At 38.9% G+C, this 12,593-nt stretch overlaps 1 pseudogene; it reads left to right on the top strand.

The window, feature by feature from the left end:
- LOC136317732 (citrate synthase-lysine N-methyltransferase CSKMT, mitochondrial-like) overlaps nucleotides 1–12,593 on the top strand; it is a 43,129-nt pseudogene that overhangs the window by 16,929 nt on the left and 13,607 nt on the right.

Raw genomic sequence — 12,593 nt, 5'->3', positions numbered from 1 at the left:
GATGGGTGCTAATATCACAGAAGGATTAGATTGCATTTTAAATTTGGAATATGTTAGAAGTTACTAAAGCATTTTTGCACACACTAATACAAATATTTTCTGTATGAGATAAAAATTATATGGAACAAAATGAAATAGCAACAAATAGATTGCTGAATTATCTGAATCACACAAAATAACATTTAAATAATTGGGAAGCCTGGAAGTATGTCTGGTTTTCAAATCTACTTATTCTATTTTCAAAAAGTCAGATATTTAAGAAACATCAAAGAAAGATATCCTCTTTATTTTGCATTAAAAAATCTTTTGAGCTCTTTGAGAGAGCTGAAATAATGAAGAGTTTGTAATAAGTTCACAAAATGCTCTTTTAAAGTATTAGTCAACTTTAAAACTCTTCAAAATTCCCCTTAAGAGCATTATTTTACCTTTTCTCCTACAAAGCTGAGCTCTCTCCTTTCTTGACAACCTCTCAAGATATTTTAGATTTCTTTTAAGAGAAAATTTCACTTATTAAAGACAGAATTGTGCTACATTAACATCAATCATTGCAACAATTTTCTCTGCTTTAATGCATACTGACTGCTTCAAAGAGGACTGTACAACCCAGCTTCCATTTTTGTTATAAAAAACAATCTGAATCATACATATTGTTATTTGGTTTTAGAGGTTTAGCTTCATCCTGCAGTTTAGATGCACTTACAGTGCACTCTACGTTAAATCTTCTGAGAATAAAATAGGAGCCAAATTATATATTTTTATTTCAAACTTCTATTTCAACCTTTTCTTCCAAAATCCTTATCATAATCAGTGGAATTTGAATAGATTCTAATTAGAAATTGACTTACTTGATCACCAAGATATAAATGAGCAGGAGACATTTTCTGCCTGACTCTTATGTCTGTATATTCTAACATATTTTTTAAAATTAAATTTTATTTTGAAATTAAATTTAATAGGGTGACATTGATCAATAAGAGTACATAGATTTTAGGTGAACATCTATATAGCATTTGAACTGTTGATTGCATTGTGTGCCAATCACCCAAAGTCAAATAATTTTCTTTTCTTTTCTTTTTTTATTGATTTTAATTTATTGTGTTTACATAGATTCAAGTGTCACACCAAATACATTCTCCCACCCCCGTGTTCCCCTAAACATCCCTCTTGACCCCTCCTCCAATGCTCTCCCACCTTCCCTCCAAGAGTTGCTTTTGGGCTCTCTATAATGCTGTGTTATGTATATATAATTTCACCAATCACTTTCCCTTCTCTGATTCCATCCTCTCATCCCCTTTCCCTCTGTCCACGTCCCCTCTGGTCCCTTTGATCCTGCCTCTGCCTCTATTCTGTTCCTCAGTTTACATTGTTTATTGGATTCCTCAAATGAGTAAGGACATATAATATTTTTCTTTCTCTGCCTGGCTTATTTCACTTAGCATAATAGTTTCCAGGTACATCCATTGCGGGTGGAGTGCAGAGCGCATTCCTAGCTGCTGTGGCTGATGCAATGCTGTGAGAATACTCCAGCTCCCAGAACCCTCCTGGGCATACCCAGGAAGGGAGCTCGCCAGCTATAAGGAAGTGACTCAGTGCCAACCACGCAGTTCCCTGATCTTTTAGCCATTGGCTTTGAGGAACACGTTGTAACACCCTATAGGCTGAACCTGTGTATATAAGCTAGCTTACTTCCTGAATAAAGTGGATCTGCATCACTGAACCTGGTTCCCGGAGGAGTCGGGTCTTTGCATCTCCATTGTCCTCACCCCGGCAGGACTTGTCCACAATCCATGTTGTTGCAAAAGGTAAGATTTCTTTCTTTTTCATGGCCACGTAGTATTCTGTTGTGTATATGTACAATAGCATTTTAATCCACTCATCCACTGATGGACACTTGGGCTGTTTCCAGATCTTGGCTATTGTAAACAATGCTTCAATAAACATGGAGGTGCATTTCTTCTTTTGAATCAGTGATTTGGTATTCTTAGGATATATTCCTAAAAATGAAAGGGCTGGGTCAAAAGGCAGTTCCATTTTTAATTTTTTGAGGAATCTCCATACTGTTTTCCACAGTGGCTACACCAGTCTGCATTCCCACCGGCAGTGCTGGAGGGTTCCCTTTTCTCCACATCCTCTCCAGCACATATTATGTGTTGTTTTGTTAATAAGCACTATTCTGACTGGTGTGAGGTGGTATCTCATTGTGGTTTTAATTTGCATTTCTCTAGTGATTAGTGATATTGAACATTTCTTCATCTACTTATTGGCTATCCATATGTCCTCTTTGGAGAATGTCTATTCATTTCTTTTGCTCATTTTTTATTGGATTTTTTATCTTTCTAGTGTTGAGTTTTACTAGTTCTTTATGAATTTTGGTTATTAACCCTTTATCAGATGTATTGTCAAATATATTCTCCCATTGTGTAGTTTGTCTTTTTATTTTGTTCATACTGTCTTTAGCTGTGCAAAAGCTTTTTAGTTTTATATAATCCCATTTGTTCATGCTGTCCTTTATTTCACTTGCCCGTGGAGAAATATCAGCAAATATATTGCTGCGAGAGAAGTCAGAGAGCTTACTGCCTATGTCTTCTAAGATGATTAAGCTTTCACGATTTACATTTAAGTCTTTTATCCATTTTGAGTTTATTTTTGTGAATGCTGTAAGTTGGTGGTCTAGTATCATTTTTTCTGCAGGTGGCTGTTCAATTTTCCCAACACCATTTGTTAAAGAGACTGTCTTAACTCCATTGTATGCTCTTACCTCTTTTGTGAAATATCAATTGTTCATAAGGTGTGAGTTAATTTCTGGGTTCTCTGTTATGTACCATTGATCTGTATGCCTGTTCTTATGCCAGTAACAAGCTGTTTTGAGTACAATGGCCTTGTAGTATCACTTGATATTAGGAAGTGTAATACCACACTCTTTATTCTTCTTCTTCAAGATTGCTGAAGCTATTCGTGTTCTTTTTTGGTTCCATATAAATTTTTGGAATATTTGTTCTATATTTTTGAAGTATGTCATTGGTATTTTAATAGGAATTGCATTGAATTTATATATTGCTTTGGGTAATATAGACATTTTAATGATGTTTATTCTTCCTATTCATGAACACGGTATATGCTTCTACTTGTTTGTATCTTCCTTGATTTCTTTTATCAATGTATTATAATTTTCCCAGTACAAGTCTTTAACCTCCTTGGTTAAATTTACTCCTAGGTACTTTATTTTTTTGTTGCAATAGTGAAGGGGATTGTTTTCTTTATTTCTCTTTCAGAGAGTTCATTGTTTGTGTATAAAAATGCCTCTGATTTCTGAATATTAATTTTATATCCTGCTACTTTGCTAAATTCATTTATCAGGTCCAGTATTGTTTTGACTGAGACTTTAGGATTTTCTATGTACGGTATCATATCATCAGCAAATAATGATAGTTTTACTTATTCTTTTCCAATTTGGATGCCTTTTATTTCTTCTTTTTGTCTGACTGCTGTGGCTAGGACTTCCAGAACTATGTTGAATAAGAGTGGTGAAAGAGGGCACCCTGCCTTGTTCCTGATCTTAAGTGGATTGCTTTCAATTTTTGCCCTTTGATTATGATGTTGGTTGTGCGTTTGTCATAGATGTCCTTTATCATATTGAGGTATGTTCCCTGTATTCCCACTTTGCTGGGAGTTTTGATCATAATTGGGTGCTGGCTTTTATCAAATGCTTTTTCTGCATCTATTAATATTATCATGTGATTTTTCTCCTTTCTTTTCTTTATATGATGAATCACATTTATTGATTTGTGAATATTGTATCAGCCTTGCCTCCCCAGAATAAATCCCACTTGATCATGATGTATAATTTTTTTCAATTATTGCTGGATCCAGTTTGCTAATATTTTGTTGAGGATTTTAGCATCTAAATTCATCAGGGATATTGGCCTATAATTATTTTCTTTGTATTGTCTTTGCCTGGTTTTTAATGAGAATTATGCTCACCTCATAAAAGAAACTTTGGAATTCTTCTCTCCTCTTGAATTTTTTGAAATAGCTTGAGAGGGATAGAAGTTACTTCTTTGAATATTTGGTATAATTCACCTGTTAAGCCATTGGGCCTAGGGCTTTTGTTTGTTGGGGTTCTTTTTATAACTTCTTTAATCTCATTTGTTGTAATTGATATATTCAGGTCTTCTGATTCTTCCACATTGATTTTTGAAAGATTATGTGTTTCAAGAAATTTTTCCAATTCACCTAGGCTGTCTAATTTTGAGGCATGCAGTCCTTCATAGTACTTTTTTACAATCCTTCTTATTTCTTCTGTGTCAGTTGTTACTTCTCCACTCTCATTTCTAATTTTATTTATTTGAGTCCGTCTTTTTTTCCTGGTGAGTCTAGTTAAAGGCTCATCAATCTTTTACCTTTTCAAAAAACCAGCTCTTTGTTTTATTGATCCTCTGTATTGTTTTTTTAGCCTCTATGTCATTTATTTTCACTCTGATCTTAATTATTTTCTTCCTTCTACTTCCTCTGGGTGTTACTCGCTTTTTTTCTAGTTTTTGTTCATTTGAGCTTTCTCTTCCTTTTTAAAGTATTAACAAAGAAACAGCAGCCTTAAATGGCATACTAGATTTACTTGTATTTAATAGATATCTTCAGAACCTTTCCCACTAAAGCAGTGGAATATACATTCTTTTCAAGTACTCACATTTGAAATGCTATGTAATTTTCTCTCAGGACTGCTTTTGCTGTGTCCCACACATTTTGAGTTATTGTACGTTCATTTTCATTTGTTTCAAGGATATTTTTATTTCTTTCTTGAGCTTGTTGTTAACCTATTCATTATTTTATAACATGCTATTTAGTTTCCAAGTGTTTGAATGTTTTTCCATTTTTCTATTGTAGTTGATTTCTACTTTCATGCCATGGTGATCAGAGAAGATGCTTGATATGATTTAAATCTTCTTAAATATATTGAGACTTGTTTTGTGTTCTAACATATGGTCTATCCTAGAGAATGTACTGTGAGCACTTGAAAAGAATGTATATTCCACTGCTTTAGTGGGAAAGGTTCTGAAGATATCTATTAAATACAAGTAAATCTGGTATGCCATTTAAGGCTGTTGTTTCTTTGTTAATTTTCTTTCTTGAGGATCTATCCAGTGATGTTAGTGGGATATTGAAATCCCCTACTGTTATAGTATTGCTGTTGATGTCACCCTTTATGTCCATCAAAGTGTGCTTTATATATTTAGATTCACTTATATTAGGCACACAGATATTTATAATGGTTATATCTTCTTATTCAATTGCTCCCTTTATCATTATGTAGTGACCTTCTTTATCCCTTACTATAGCCTTTGTTTTAAAGTCTATTTTGTCAGATATATGTATTGCTACCCCAGCTTTTTTTTCATTTCCATTTGTATGAAATATTTTTTTCCATTCCTTCACTTTCAGTCTGTGTGTCTCTTTTTCTTTGAGGCGGTTCTCTTGTAGACAGCATATGTACGGGTCCTGTTTTCTTTTCCATGCATCTACCCTACCCTATGTTTTTTGATTGGAGCATTTAATCTATTTACATTTAAGGTTATTATTGATATGTATTTGTTTATTGCTATTTTATTCTTTAAATTTACATATTGCTTTTACTAGATTTTCCCCCCGCTTTTGTTCTCTTTACAACAAGCCCCTTAATATTTCATGCAGCATTGGTTTGGTTGTAATGAATTCATTAAATTGTTTTTTTTGTTTTGTTTTGTTTTTTTTTGTCTGGAAAGCTTTTTATTTCTCCTTCATTTTTAAATGATAGCCTTGCTGGATAAAGAAGTCTTGGTTTTAGGCTCTTGTTTTATATTACTTTGAATATTTCTTGCCATTCCCTTCTGGCATCAAGTGTTTCTGTTGAAAAGTCAGGTGTCATCCTTATGTGGGCTCCTTTGTATGTGATTGACTGATTTTCTCTTTCAGCTTTTAGTAGTCTTTCTTTTCTCTTAGTTTTGGTATTTTAATTATGATGTGTCTTGGTGTAGGTGTCATTGGGTTCCTCTTTAATGGGATTGTCTGTGTTTCTTGAACTTGTGTGACTTTTTCCTTCATCAATTTTAAGAAGTTTTCAGCTATGATTTCTTCAATCAGATTCTCTAAACATTGTCCTTTCTCTTAGCCTTCAGGAATCCCTGTGATGCACATGTTGTGTTTCTTCATATTGTCACAGAGGTCCCTTAGAGTTTTCTCAGACTTTTTTATTTATTTATTTATTTTTTGTATTTTTTCTGAAGCTGGAAACGGGGAGAGACAGTCAGACAGACTCCCGCATGCGCCTGACCGGGATCCACCCGGCACGCCCACCAGGGGCGATGCTCTGCCTACCAGGGGGCAATGCTCTGCCCCTCTAGAGCATCACTCTGTCATTTCCAGAGCCACTTTAGCGCCTGGGGCAGAGGCCAAGGAGCCATCCCCAGCGCCCGGGCCATCTTTGCTCCAATGGAGCCTTGGCTGCGGGAGGGGAAGAGAGAGACAGAGAGGAAGGAGGGGGGGGGTGGAGAAGCAAATGGGCGCTTCTCCTATGTGCCCTGGCCGGGAATCGAACCGGGGTCCCCTGCACGCCAGGCCAATGCTCTACCGCTGAGCCAACCGGCCAGGGCTCTCGGACTTTTTGATCCTCTTTTCTTTTTGCTGTTCCACTTCCATGCTTTTGCTTATCTTGTCATCTAAATCGCTGATTTGATCCTCTGCTTCATTCAGCCTGATTTTGATTCCTTTTAATGTAGTCTTCATTTCTGATATTGTGTTTGTCATTTCTGTCTGATTCCTTTTTATGATTTCAATGTCCTTTTTTATGCTTGTTATCTCTTTGTTTAGGTGCTCATTATGTCCATCTATTGTTGCTCCATGTCCTTGAGCATCCTAACTATCATTATGCTAAACTCTGCATCTGGTATCTTGGTTATTTCCATTTCATTCAGTTCTTTTTCTGGTGATTTCTTTTGTTGATTCATTGGAATTGCATTTCTTTGTCTTCTCATTTTGTTTCTGTATAGATTGCCTCTTTGGATGTCTTGTTTGTTTAGCTAGCTGAGTATAGGGTTGATGTTGCCTGCCTTCAGTTTTTAGTTGTGTTGTGTCTAGATCTTCTTGTGTTGGCATCAGCTGTTGTTTGTAATCTGCTATGGGGTACTTGTCTGCTGCTACTGCTCTTTTTGTTATTTGTGTCAGCATTTTCTATGCCATAGCTGGGTCAGATGTCAGGAGCCTTTCCTTAAGATACCACTCTAATTAGTGTTGTTAGGTCCTGATCTGATGCTCTCCGTATCTGTCCACTGAATGTAGGAGCCCTGGACCTCCCTGGCCTGAACCTGGTGTAGACTGGTGGGAGTCAATGCTTATGACTGGCCCTTAGCAATGTACTTGGAGCTACAGGCAATCCAGAATTAGTGGCTGCCTCTGATGGACCCTGATGCCATTGTTAATAATAGTTGCATTTATAGGCTGGCTTTTATCTACTCTTGGCCAGCCTGAGGCCACTTTATTCCTGAGGTGTGGTCTTTATGTCTGCCCCTTACTGCTGCCACCTCCTCGGGCACTCAGGCACCAACACTGCTGTGTGTGTAGGCTTGCAGGCCTATGCTTGGGCTGCCCTGCAGGTGCGGTGGACTCCTCGCCTTGCCTGGCTCCTCCCCCTACAGGTGTGAGGGTTACCTCTCTGGGCTCTACCCCATGCAGGCATTCCAGGAGTTTCTCCAGATTCTGCCCCTTGCCACTGCTGTGTGGGCCGCCAGGCTCCACTCCCCTCCACCACTGCACAAATTGCTTTGCTGGGCTCTGCCCCCCTCCACCATGCAGACCATGTGCCATGACCACTGCCACAGCCAGGTCCTCCTGCCCTTTGGAGGGTACTCAGCAGTTGGGGGGGCAATGTAGCCCATACCTCTACACTCAAGACCTGTGTCCCTGATGTGCTCCCTGCTTCTAAGCATCCCGTTGCACAGACTGGAGCATCAGAGCCTCTGGTGGGCAGGATAATTACTTCACTTTGCTGGCTTGGTTCTTTCATGAAAAATGGTCACTTTAGGTTTGGGGAGTTACCTAGTACAGGGGTCAGAGTGGCTGTCCCCCACATCTCACCCTGTGCCTTTGAGACTACCCTCTCCTCTTGCTACTCCAGTTCTTTCAGCGGTCCCTGTTCCCAGAGCCCCAGGCAAGTGGCTGTAAACTAGGTTTTCTGCAGGATCACTTTAAGGCAGAGCCTGGGTCTGACCATTCTGCCTTCCTCTTGCAAACAGTAACCCAGCTCTTCTTTCAACTAAACATTGTCCGTACACCTTCTCTAGTCTCTGAAGCTGCAGGCTGTGGTTCTGGTCCTGGGGCTGAGGAGCCACAACTCTCCAGGCAACCCACTCCACCATGAGAGACCCTCCAGACTGCCTCTTGTTCTTGAGAGTGGGGCAGCCCTTTCTGCATCTCAGCCCTCCCTACAAGCTCGGTGTGGTTTCTTTGGTGATGATTGGTTATAGATTCTTTTTAGTTTAGTTCAAAGTTGGTTTTTCAAGATGATTGTTCCTAAATTAAATTGTAATCCACTTTGGTTCTGGGAGGTGGGAGTTGAAATGTCTGCTTACTCTGTTGCCATTTTCCCTCTCTCTCAAATCATTTTCTTTCACTGTATATTTGTCCTTCTTTAGTTCCCTCCCCTCACTTCCTCCCCAATGTAACCATTTCACTTTTATCTGTGTCCATAAATTTCAGTTTTATATCCAACCTATGTGTGAAATACAGTTCTTAACTTTTTCTGATTTACTTATTTCACACAGTATAATGTTCTCAAGATACATCGTGTTGTTGTGAATTGCAATATGTCATCATTTCTGATGGCTGAGTAGAATTCCATTACACACACACACACACACACACACACACACACACACACACACACCATATCTTCATTATCCAATCCTTTATCAAGGGACACTTTGGTTGTTTCCATGTCTTGGCCACCATGAATAATGTTTTGATGAACATGGGGTGCGTGTGTCTTTACATACCAATGTTTTGGAGTTTGGGGGGTAGATACCCAGTAAAGGGGTTGCTGAGTAATATTGTAGTTCTATTCCTAATATTTTGAGGACTGAACATACTTTCTTCCATAATGGTTGTACCAGTTTACATTCTAACCAACAGTGAATGAGGGTTCTTTTTTCTCCACAGCCTCTCCAACAGTTTTTTTCACCTGTCTTGTTGATAATAGCCAATGTAACAGATGTGAAGTGGTATTTCATTGTAGTTTTTATTTACATTTTCTAATAAGTGAAGATGAGCATCTTTTCATATATCTGTTGGCTTTTTGTCTTTTCTGGAGAAGTGTTTGCTAGGGTATTTTAATGTATTCATATAAATGGTTATGGTCTATTTTCATCCATATTACAATTTTGATCAAACACTGTATTTGTGCCAGGCACAGTTCTGGGGTTTGAGTGACAAACGAGACAAAATCCCTTACTAATGAAGAGTATGTAGAAGGAAAAGTAAAAGAATATAGATAATAAGTTAGTAATCTGTTTTTAAAGTGATGTCTATACATAAGTGGCTGTAACACACATTTGTTTCTCAATTACATTTAATATGTAAACTGTTAACTGCATAATGAGAGAGTTATATTTTGCTTTATTGCATGAAAAGAGGTCAGTTGGTTGGATAATCAAATGTAGAATTATGTTTAAAAACAAACAAACAAAAAAAATTAAAACCTGTGCTGTTTCTTCCTCCCTTAGCTTGGACCTAGGTTTCAAGGTCATCTTTCTTTATCAAACTGACCTCCAGAAAGCTGTCAAAGAAACTCATTCTTTTTTATTTTTATTTTTCTGAAGCTGGAAACAGGGAAAGACAGTCAGACAGACTCCCACATGTGCCCAACCGGATCCACCCAGCACACCCACCAGGGGCAACACTCTGCCCACCAGGGGGCGATGCTCTGCCCCTCCGGGGCGTCACTCTGCCGTGACCAGAGCCACTCTAGCGCCTGGGGCAGAGGCCAAGGAGCCATCCCCAGCGCCCGGGCCATCTTTGCTCCAATGGAGCCTTGGCTGCGGGAGGGGAAGAGAGAGACAGAGAGGAAGGAGGGGGGGTGGAGAAGCAGATGGGCGCTTCTCCTATGTGCCCTGGCCGGGAATTGAACCCGGGTCCCCTGCACGCCAGGCCGATGCTCTACCGCTGAGCCAACCGGCCAGGGCCGGAAACTCATTCTTGTGTAGGTATAAATGACTGAAAAGGCCTCATCTGCATACTTTCCAGTAAGGTTTTTATTATGCAGAAGACTGAGCCTGAGGCTTGTAAGAAGTTTATCTTTGTGGGAACCCAGGCTGTTAAATGACAAGCTAAATCATCAAGGCTTTTCTCACTGTGTTCTCCAGTCTAAATTTATTGTGTCTTAAACCCTGCCCAATCATAACCAGTACTTCACCTTATAAGACCTCTCTTACAATCACCTACACCAAGCCTTAAACTTGTCTAACTAGCCTCTGCTCGTTTTCTGATTTTGAGATATTTATTAAGACTCATTAAGGATGGTTTTTTCCTCATTCAGTGAGTCATTTTTGCTTTGATTAACCAGTTAATGGTACTTAATGGTGGTTGTAGTGGCTTCCAGAAAGATATGCCTACAACTGAAAACCTTTACCTCAACCTCTAGAACCAGTGAATGTGGCCTTATTTGGAAAACAGTTCTTTGCAGATACAATTAAGTTAAAGATCTTGAGATGACATTATCCTGTATTTAGGGTGAGAACTAAATCTAATGAGAGATGTCCTTATAAGAGAAAGGCAAAGGGAGATTAGAAATACAGAGGAGGAGGTAATATAAAGATGGAGGCAGAGGTTGGAGTGATGAATGTATTCCTAGCCAAGGAATGCTATAGTTTTACAGCAGTTACCAGAACCTAAGAGAGAAACCTGCAACAGATTCTCCCTTAGATCCTCTAGAAAAATGTTACCTTGATTTCTGACTTCTGACCTCCAGACCAGTAAAGAATATAAATTTCTATTGTTTGAAGCCATATAGTTGTGGTAATTTGTTACAGCAGCCCTAAGGAACTGATACAGTGGTTTTCTGGGGAGTTGAAAGATCCAAGTAATATATACAGTAAGAATTTGCAGTGGAAAATCTGGAAGTAGGTGTTTCATGTTGCTTTGGTGTGATGATGAACACAGTGATAATAATGCTGAGGATGAAAATGAGGATGCTTGTGACTGTGATGATAACTATGAAATATCCAGCCAAGTCCAACTTCCAGCTTTCCCCTAAAACCATTGTTTCTATGTACATCTGTTTACCTCTCTGTCCAGACAAAGGAAGCTAAGCACATATTGGTGCCAGCTAAGACAACCACAAGGTGAGTTCCTGACTAGTGATGTCATCTAAGGAGTCCAAGGGAGACCTCAACCCAATATGGGCATCCTGGTGATAGCGAGGTTCAGGTTCTTGTCTCCACATAAGAAAAGATTCACGAATGAGATGGAAAGATTTAGCAAAGGACAGTAAAAGTATTAAAGCAAAAGTACATACTCAAGAAGTGAGAGTGGGTGACCTCCAAAATTGAGATGACCCGATGGGGTCTGGGTGAAAGATTTCCACTAAATGTAGGCAAGGGTTGGGGGGAAAAGGTAGTCCTTGGCTTCTGATTTCTGATGCTGATGGGTGACTGCTGACAAGGCTCATTCTTATTCCTCCTCTCCAGATAACGATTTCTTTTTTGGTCCTCCCAGAACTGTCATGGCGATTTAGGGGGTGGTGGTCCTAAAAGCACAGTTATTATGAAGATATTATGGCCTTATTGGTCACCTTTAGTTCAATATGACTATCTAATATGGTTGAGAATGGTTTTGTCTCAACTACAGGATATTGGGAAGAGGGAAGTGGGAGAAAAGCTGGTTAGTAAAAGTCTTGTTGTGCCCTGGCTGGATAGCTCCATTGGTTAGAACATCATCCTGATAGGCAAAGGTTGTGAGTTCAATCCTGGGTCAGAGCTAATACAGGAACAGATTGATGTCTCTGTCTCTCTTTCTCCCTCTCTCTGAAATCAATTAAAAAAATAAAAATAAATAAAAGTCATGTCTATGATGTTCCAGCCAAGATGGTAAAGGGAAGGGTAGAACTTGAGACCTTTGTTCCCTATTTTAACTTTCCTTTCTGCCTCACTAATGTTTCTTAGATTTTTTTTACAGAGGCAGGGAGAAAAAGACAGGAACATCAAGCTGTTTTTGTATGTGCCCTGATGGAGGAATTGAACTGGCAACCTCCAAGCTCTGAGATGACACTCTAATACACTGAATCTGGCTAGGGCTTACTTTTTAGTTTTTTTGTTTGTTTAAGAGAGAGTGGGGAGGGGGAAGGGAAGCATTCATTTGTTGTTCCACTCAATCATGCATTCATTGGTAGCTTCCCATATGCCATGACCCAGAATGGAAGTCACAACCTTGTCACTTGGGTACAACACTCTTAACTGACTGAGCTAACTGGCCAGGGCTTGCTTCTTAGATTTTAAATGCAATAGAATGCCCTAGGGAATTTTGTTAAAGTAGGTCTCAGTGAGGTCTGAGATTCTGCATTTCTTTTTTTT

This window comes from Saccopteryx bilineata, chromosome X (genome assembly GCF_036850765.1).
Source record: "Saccopteryx bilineata isolate mSacBil1 chromosome X, mSacBil1_pri_phased_curated, whole genome shotgun sequence".
Lineage (NCBI taxonomy): Eukaryota > Metazoa > Chordata > Mammalia > Chiroptera > Emballonuridae > Saccopteryx > Saccopteryx bilineata.
This window is presented reverse-complemented; position numbering and strand designations above follow the sequence as displayed.